Below are 9770 nucleotides of genomic sequence, written 5' to 3'. Positions count from 1 at the left end.
ACAACATTTGACAGAGAATGTGATGCAACATACATGTACATATCCACACATTAAAAAAAAGGAATCCTTCCAGTACAACTTCTCATCAAGTTATACAATGAATTATCCATAATAATTATGCACATACTCTGACATAACATGATTTCATTTCCAATGTTCTGACATAAACAAAATGTACAGAGGTAAATGTACTAGCTACCTCAATACATGACTAAAAAAAGAGAAACGAATAAAATACTTATTTGTCTAAGTTCCTTGCTTCTTCAAAGGACATGAAATTACAAGCATAAAAACTCTGATAGCATTTGCTACAATAATTTCTTCACAGTCCATAACATTCAAAGTTTGTGACTGTGATGTAATATCACACCAGTGAAAAATTTGCCGACATAACACGCAAGATTCAGGCACGAGCATGTTCACACGTGAACACACACTCGTGCAATTGCATTGATTTAATGGTTAGCTCTCAGTCTCACCCAGAATATTGTGCTTACTTTAAAGGGACCGTACACTTTTGGTCAAGACCTAACTTCAGGTTTCTGTCATTTTTTGGTGAGATGATGAGAAACCACTTATAAAATATCAAAGAGCATGTAATTGCAAGAGGAACTGAATGTTTATTTGATGACAATTGGTTTTGAAATGGCTAAGATATCCAAAAAGAACAATTCTAATAAAAGGTGGGACTCATCTTTTATTACAATAGTTTTGTTATACTTTGTTTTTTTGGATGTTTCAGCCATTCTAAAACCGATTTCAAACAAATAAACTTTGAAGTCCTCTTAGAATGGTACGTTCTATACTATTTTATAAGTGGTTTCTTGGTATCTCATGAAGAGTTAAAGGCCCGATCCTCATCTCCACCATTACTGTACCATCCCTTTAACAACACAGAGCTACGATTGGCACGCGATGCGAAAGAGAAAGGAGAGACGGAGAGCAACAGAGAGAGAGAGAGAGAGCAAGATAGATGGATGGATAGATAAGCAGGCAAAGAAGGAGGGCAGAAAAAAGATGTTTAAAAAAGAACATTTACACTTGGTAAACATAGATAAACACACACACACACACGCAAATATTCTCATGCACCACAATTCCTCTTTCACTGTGTGAAATGTAAAACGGGTAACACCTATCCACATTTTAGCATCGAGTCTCTTAAATGTGGCACAGAAAAAAAGAAAGATACATGTACGTATTTCAGAAAAATGTGCCCATAATTGGGAAGATACAAGACCAGGTAACACATTCACACCGAGAACCATGATGATTTTCATGTCGTGCATTTAAAAACAAATAATTAATTCTACCATTATTACGAGATGATCAATCAATTAGAAGTAACCAGGGCCTTGATGTCCCACCCAGCCCCTCCCCCCTTTGACATGAATCTACCATTCTTCAACACCATTAGCGTCGTCCTCCAACCTTCCTCTACAAATTTAGCACAGATTGACGTATGAAGTGCATTTTTTTTTTTGAAGTGTAGAGAGGCTCACGTTCTAGGCACAGATTTTGATAGGAGAAATTGGTGATGGCCTTCTTTTGAGACACTATCACTGCAGCAGTGTAACAACAGTGATCTTGACAATGATGCCGGGTGTTTTCAGCCACTCTAAAATGACAGAGCACTCTCTCTGAGAAAGAAAGGAATAATGAGTTGAAACAAAACAAGAGAAAACATTGTATGGCTAAGACGCCTATCAGAAAATGTTTGTTTAGAATCTGGCTATTTCGGACGTAGATTTGATTCCAATGTTCACATTTAGGTTTTGCTTTTTATGCATACTCTCTGAGTGTCTATTACTTTCACACAATCCATTTTCACAGTTAACGTAATAATTACAAGATGCAGTTTCAATTGAAAACTAGGTCAAATACCCTAGATATCAATGTAATTTAAAAAAATGTAATCTGTAGTCCCACACATAACACAATATCTCTTTCTATCAGCAAATTCATCTGCCACAAAATGACACCCTACAGTTGTATTGATTTGACACGAACATTTGACACTGCTTGTCATTATACAGCTGTACATGTCATACATCTCTGTACATTCATTAAAAAACATAATCTAGAGCATTCAGAATATGTGGTATATACAGTTGGTCACAGATTTGTCTTTATCATCGTGGCTATTAACAAATACAATGTGCTGTATACACTTTGACAGCATTTCACTATGTGAAAACAAGTGCACTGTGGTTGGTAACACACCCTGAAATTCCCTAGGTAGAGTTTTGGATTGTTTTTGCGTCATCACTGGTTGCACGAAACGTGTAAGAGTGTTGTGAGCAGACTGGGTGTGTGTGGATTTTCAAATATGAAATGTCAATGCGTTTTTTTTCCCCCAGTGCGACTTGTGTGGTGCCTCAATCCACTGGGAACAGATTTCTTCAGATCTCTAGACACACTAGATCGTAACATGGGAGATCAAAGCAAAAATTATAACTGTGAGTTGCATCTCACAGAAAGAGTAAGCATGATAGTACATAACAAGTGGAAAATAAAACCCTTGCGCAGCATTATATGACTTGCTCACACTTTTTGACTGCACAGTCCATAACTTTCACCCGAGGATTGCAATAGAACTACATGTACTCTATATATTCACAAATGGTGCTCCTGGGAAAGCCCTGATCGGTATGCTTATTAACACATGAATTATTTTTGATACTACCACAGGTATCATCTCCCTACGCAAAACATCCCCACTGCTTGAAACAGAAATCACTACAAGGAGAATTTCAGAGTTATTCTTCACGAGCGAGTGGAAAGGGGAAAGGAAGAGAAGGTGAAAGTATTGGTGGACTCTGTACATTCAAGCATGCCCTCAATAATTCAGAACGTTCTTCGCACATCGTAGCAGAGTTCATGACACAGAAACGGTACCCTCTCAGGATTTGAGATATCTCACAAGCAGGCAATATACAGGGTCTGATGCATGGGGACGTTCAATAACATCACACGACCGCAAACTGTTCTCTTTCTTACGAAAACTGCTGTATCCAGCATTAGGCGGCTAACCAGCACTCATTACTATAGCTAAAGACAGGGTTTTGGTAGTTTCGGTCACTTTTTCAATGATCTCTAGCCATTTTTTCCATATCGATGTACCAACAAATCTTTCATATTTGATACTGACTTACAGCAAAATATCGAGCCAGCACAAATGTACATGTATGGGGTGGAAACAAAGGTCATCAAGTTGGAATAAACTCTGATGTAGTTAAACTGAAATAAATTGAAGACAAAATGTTAACTGAAGGAGAATGAAGAAAAGGATTTGGAAAAAAAAAAAAAAAATATATATATATATATATTGATATTGGGACACCAGCAACGTAAAAGTCACATAAAATGCCATTGTATAGTTACAAGAGTTGTTGAAGGAGCATCGCAGAATATGTGCGTGTACAGCGAATCAATAATTATCACACTGTGTGGAGGTGATGATTAATGACAGGACCCGCCACATCAAATCAATACACACACACATAATTTGCAATAGCTAGTCTTACACAAAGGAGACAAGCACAGATATAAATGATACTAGTTAAGAGCTTTCATGAAACTGCTTCATTTCTCTCAACATCTAAGCCCTAACTTGCGTATCGTCAGAAGTTTGAGGAAAAGTGGGAGTGGTGGTCGTATAGAGGGTCTCTCCTTTTTTTTTAGCATAGAATAAGAAGTACAAGAACAGCAATGAATCTTCTCTGTGTGTGTGCCTCAAGTACATGTACGTTCTTGTGTGTGTTTGATTGGGAGGTGGGAAGGGGATATACCCACTGGTGCATAAGCATACAATAAACAGGAAAAGACTTTTATGCACCATCACAAAGCAACATACACACAATGAGCTTACCTCCTGAGAAAAGACATGCACAAAGATTTCTTCAAGATACTCTTACATTGACATAAAAACTTAAGCCTGCATACTAAGTAATAATCCTCCCGAGAACCAGTGCATAAATTGAAAATCTCTTCCCTCCCCACCACCCCCCCCCCACATCCAAAAAAGGAAAGATACTAGGTAAATGAATGATATTGGAGGATTGTTTGCAAACAGTCATATTACCATTTACACTGACACTTTTCCACAGCAATGAACTCACAGAGACGTTGGTACACACGAGAAAGACAAGGACACTTTTCTTGAGTTGGCAACGATGACGCTGAAGAACGTAGCAAAATGACAACTGAAAACCCCGCCCGAACAGCTGATGGAACTTGAGACCAGGGCACAAGACAAGGTACCGCCCACCATCCAACTTGGGGAAAAGTTAGTTGGGAGGCGGGTGCATGACAAAAATGACGTGCAAAACTCATTGCATTTCATAAAGGAAGACAAGGAATTCAAAGTGCACACAAATTGCGCGGAGGTGACGTCATATTCTGCTCTAGACTGACATAAACAAAAGCTCACTCTTGGAAATATTCATAATACCATCTTTCCAAGTGGAAATCCATACTGTCTACTGTCTCTCCCCCCCCCCCCCCCCCCCCTGCCAATTTTATGTTGCATTTAAGTGCTTGAAGCCCCCTTTCCCCAGTCATTATGTAAGGAATATTCAAATCTACCGGATGCTTGAACAGGTGGCTTTTAACAGACAGACTGCCTGCATGCCCTACTGGTAACACTTGACAGTATGTTGGATATACCTCAGTGCCACAACACATAAGGATCTCTAGACTAGCATGGGAACCGTCTCTTCATGATGCAGCTATGTACAAAAGACAGAAAAGACTGCTGACACAAGAAACTGCCCCCTTCCCTCCTCTCCCTCTCCCCCCCCCCCCCCCCCCACCCCCACAACCATCCCTGGTCACACTGCATCATGGAGTATGCTACCAGCAAAATTACTACAAGCAGCTTTCTCGCCACAATGTACATTTGAAAGTGCAGTCAACCACAAGACCGAGGATTAGGTAATGTTTACTATGGTCAATTATGTAAGCCAGTGTGTGTGTGTGTGTGTGTGTGTGAACATGCACACGTGAGTGTATGTAGACATGTATTTGTGGATTTGGGCATGTGGTGTGTGTCTATCGCATGCATCAACAGAGAATACACACAAAAAAGAACAGAGACTTTGCATGTTACATCATAGTGCATCATTCCCAAAATAGATCTTCCCCAGTGCTATCTGCAAAGGGGACAGCCCCACATTCCTTCCAAGTTTCTCCATACCACCAAATGACATCAACATCACACCCACAGACATTACCAAGAGTGAGCGTGAAAAGATAGACTCAATGAAAAGGTCAAACAATGAAGGATGCACAGTGGATCCTGACAGGTGAGACCAGTTCTTCATCACCTCTCAGAAAAGATCCGAAGAACAAATTGCAGATCCTCATAAGATCATGATAATCTGGATTAAATACGTGTGCAGATACAATATTACAGGTGATGACTGTACGATAGACGAATAAAAATAATAATAATAATAATAATAATAATAAAAAAATTTGGTTCCCTCAATACTGACATACGCTCACAATGTTCAGGTCATCTGCTAGCACACAAGATACGTGCAAACCCTGAACTAGTAATAGTCGTGAAATAGAGCAGCAACAACTTCATAGACTTTGTACACTGTGAACACCATCTCTGCTTCACCACCTACATTTCATCTCATTGCAAGAAACCCCCTACGTATTCTCCAGCATTTGTGCATGATCTCGGCAACAAATACCACAGTATACCGTATTCGCCGGTGATACGGCCGCAACGCCGGATAAGCGGCATCCTGACTTTGGTGATGAAAATCAGAAAAAAAAAAAAAAATCAGAGGGATTTTGTTCTGATCAAAACTTAATTACTTTTCTACGTTATTTTTCTTTTTGTAAGAAACTTTGTTATTTCTATGTGTTTCCACATGTTTCCTAACAATAACAATAACAATCGGCACATTGCATAATCCCATACATGATTATGTGTGTCGGTTAGGAAGGTGATTCTCTGGGTTGGAAAGACAATGCAGCAATTTGCTTGTGCTGGCGTATAGGCCTCACCCCGACTTTACTGCTTTATTTTTGCTCAAAAATAGTGCGGCCTTATAGCTAGCGAATACGGTAGAGGATAAAGAACCACAGTCAGTAACAGACAGAACAACAAGCAAACTTCCACAACCCACATCCAAAGAGAGAGAGAGAGAGTATGTGTGCTTTTTGGCCGACATTCACCATTTGGGCACAACTTGTTGATTGATTTGTGACCACCATATGTTCTTTGCAGTTGTTACTGAAATTTAAAGTTGTTACTCTGTTTATCAGAATATCAAGAGCACTTGCTTGTCATGTTATCATGATACTGTCGTAACGCAATGCACTGTCATATAAGTGCAGTTTTCACATTTACATAAATGTAATTAGTGATTGTTACATCAATGCAAACTATGTGCGGTAGTCATTCGCTTGACTGTGATGCAAGTGTTGAATAAGAACCATCATTGTACACTGCACTGAATTTTGACTTCAGTTTTCAAGTACAACTGTAATATCAAACGACAATGGTGGGAAGATTTATCATTTCCAGCGCCCTGATAAGACAGGGTATTTATGTTTTCATGTCAGAAGATTCATTAACAAAACTGACATTATATCCCTGGAGGTGGCTAACGGAAGTATTCAATGGGCACAAGAACACAATAACAATTTAAGCCACACATGGAGCAAAGTGTACCTAGGAACAAATCACAACACTGGGTACATGTAGCCTCACTTCCACCCGAATCAAGAACAAAATTGACTAAATCTCTTGTCATCAACTTGCAAGTTGGTCTCTTTTCATAAGTAAAAGATCTTCAGTGGACAGATTTGCGCACATATTTACATTCTGTACATGCAAACATGGATCCCGAGAACCTCTCTGAGGGAAAGGTTGCAATAATCTAAATGCTGCGAAGACTGCATCAAACTCATTTTCACAAGAACAATGCTGCACACCAACATTAATAATCTTCTTAGCAATCCCCCTTTCTTTTCCTTTACACTGATGTCTACAAGACTGACTAGTACTATAGACTAAACAGTTGTTTGGTTGCTTCAGATCTTTGGTGCATAAAACATAATCACACAAACATCACAAGAGGTACTCTTCAAAACAATGCCAACAAGTGCCACACCTCTGCAGCAATGCCCCTCAAATACCCAGGCTGTGTGCCTCACACATGGACCAAATGGCTCTCAATATTTCTTGTGCTCCATTAGTTTAGGGATTGCATGGCACATGCAGTGCCCAACATTATTGATTGCCAAGGAGAGAGAGGTGTGGGTCTCACTTTCCACATTTACAAAAGAAAGATGGATAGCATGTAACCATTATAACCAATCATATGTCACATAATTGATGAAAAATATAATCATTATGAACAGATAAAAAAGAAAATATCAAGCACCACTAAAAAAGGTCTAATAATTCAAGTTCACTCATTTATTATTGTCTAATACTGTAAAAGTTGATATTTTCGCGCAACTAATTTATCTCGCTCAGCGGGGAAAGAAGAGTTTCGCGAAAACTACTGGAACATATGGCAGGCAAAAATATTCGAGTGCTTTTATTTTCGCGCTAGTTTCTGGTTGCGCAAAATGCACGAAAATTTCAACACCGCGAAAATTTCCACTTTTACAGTATGCCATCTAATTATGATGTCTAAAGAGTATGCACAATTCAGAACAAAGTATTAACTTAACAACCAACTCTTTGTGGCACACCTTAATGGCAGTGTCTCTATGATTTGGAAATAATGTGCATGGAAACTCTAGACTGGGTAAACTGCTTGCAACCTTCCCAAATAGGCTCTGAATGGACTGACTACCCTTTTTTTTTCTTCTTCTTCTTCTTCCTCTTCAAAAGAAAAAAAAACTTAGCATCGATACAAGGCTACATCAAACTTCACTGACTCTCCACCTCAAGTGTCCATTCCAGCCAAGTTTTAGAGAGTACAAGGTCTAGCACAAGGTCTTGGCACACTGCGTGCCACGTGTGTGAGTGTGAAGAATGGATGACTCAACTCTCCCAAACCCACAGTCTTCCCTGATGAATTAGGCACTAGTCTCGTAGAAGGACACTGACACTAACCTCTCTCCTTTTGTGCAAACGCTAATGAACGCTGCCACCAAGGGTACTCTCTCTGTTGAAATGGCCTTACATGTACATTACCAATGGCAATGATCCATTATACATGCGATGCACACATCAGACAGAAGCAGCGAAATCCTTGCGCATGGATAACTGGTGCAATGCAACCCTGGCTTGTCCACGCGTTGACTCGAGAATGGCATCACATACAGTAGCCTCTGACAAGACAAAGTTGCTAGGAAACTGAAGTCAATGCACTCTTTATTCCTTTCTTGCCTTTGAATCAAGTCAATGCCATCTGAGACAAAGTTCTATTTGTGTCAAATGATGCAACCAATGTAGTGATGATGCACTTACATGCAACATTGGGATGCCATTTTTTTTTTTTTTTTTTTTTTTTGGGGGGGGGGGAGGTTCTGTTTTGTTTTTCATCAATATAGGGAATCTCTACACTATGCCACCAATACTAATCAACAGCTTCTCGATATATGCACACACCACAAAACTTTTGCATAAGCATAGAAGCAGTAGGGCACAATGCATTGATTTTTTTTTTTTTTTGGGGGGGGGGCACAAATTTTTTCTGTCAGTATTCAGTCAGAAAATGTATTATCACTTCTCATAAGCACCAAGGTTGATGATTCTTACCCACTTCACACATTTAAAGGTAATCCCCTGAAACTGTCTATATCAGACTGTTCATGCAATATGAAATGCCCCAAGATATGTGCTGAGTGCAAGTGAACCCCCACACCTCACCATGTGGAACATACCCTGCCTGATATTTGGCACCCTTGGAAATGAGCCTCCATCTCATGAATGATACGTGAACCTGAACTAATTTACTTTATGTGTTTTTATCTGGAGTATATAATCACTAAAAGAAAAAAAAAAATCATGCTTATGACGTGGTGGGGTAGCGTCTCCATTTCCTGCCTTTTGTTATGAAGCCATTAAAAGCCGAAGAATCCATCAGTGTGTGTGTGTGCAAAGCTGGAAATTGAAATCCCTATGTAAAATGGTGGTGAGGACAATGGTACTTTGCCATGAACATTAGCATGGAATAATACCTAAACATTCACTGAATAGCCAGAAACACACATTCTGACTTCTTTAATAGTCTATTGACTCAACACAACACAACATGCATTGTGACAGTGGGGTCTTTCAGATTACGTGGATGTTGACCCTACTCTTATCAATCAACCAGGGATGCGTTCACATTGTGAAAACATTGCTAAATTTCAATCCATATTACACATGACAACTAGTGCACGTTGATGATATTATGACGACATACACAAGGTATCCAGGGGACTACCGTGAGAAGACAGTGCCCAGTGGCACTGGGATGGCTGCAAAATCCTGGGTCGAGATGCTCCCAGGTCTGCATCATGGACGAGGGAGACAGCCCAAATGCATTCACATCCGCTGCGATCGGGATGCCGCTCACCACGCCGGCATGAAAATCAAGACATCCGTGAGACAGGATTTCTTAAATAAGTTCCTTGGGGGAATGTAGATTACATCTTCCTCACACATACACACAGCCGCATCATCTAGTGCCCTGTAAGTCTGCACCTGTCGTGATGGCGATGCCATAAATACACACATAGAGGGAATATCTGCTAATCTTTATGGTCCATTTACCAATCAATGTCTATGGCAAGTCTTGAAA

This window comes from Diadema antillarum, unplaced genomic scaffold (assembly GCF_040938485.1).
Source record: "Diadema antillarum isolate AM-2024a unplaced genomic scaffold, OU_Dant_1.0 seq00000269_RagTag, whole genome shotgun sequence".
Classification (NCBI taxonomy): Eukaryota; Metazoa; Echinodermata; class Echinoidea; order Diadematoida; family Diadematidae; genus Diadema; species Diadema antillarum.
Note: the sequence above shows the minus strand (reverse complement) of the source record.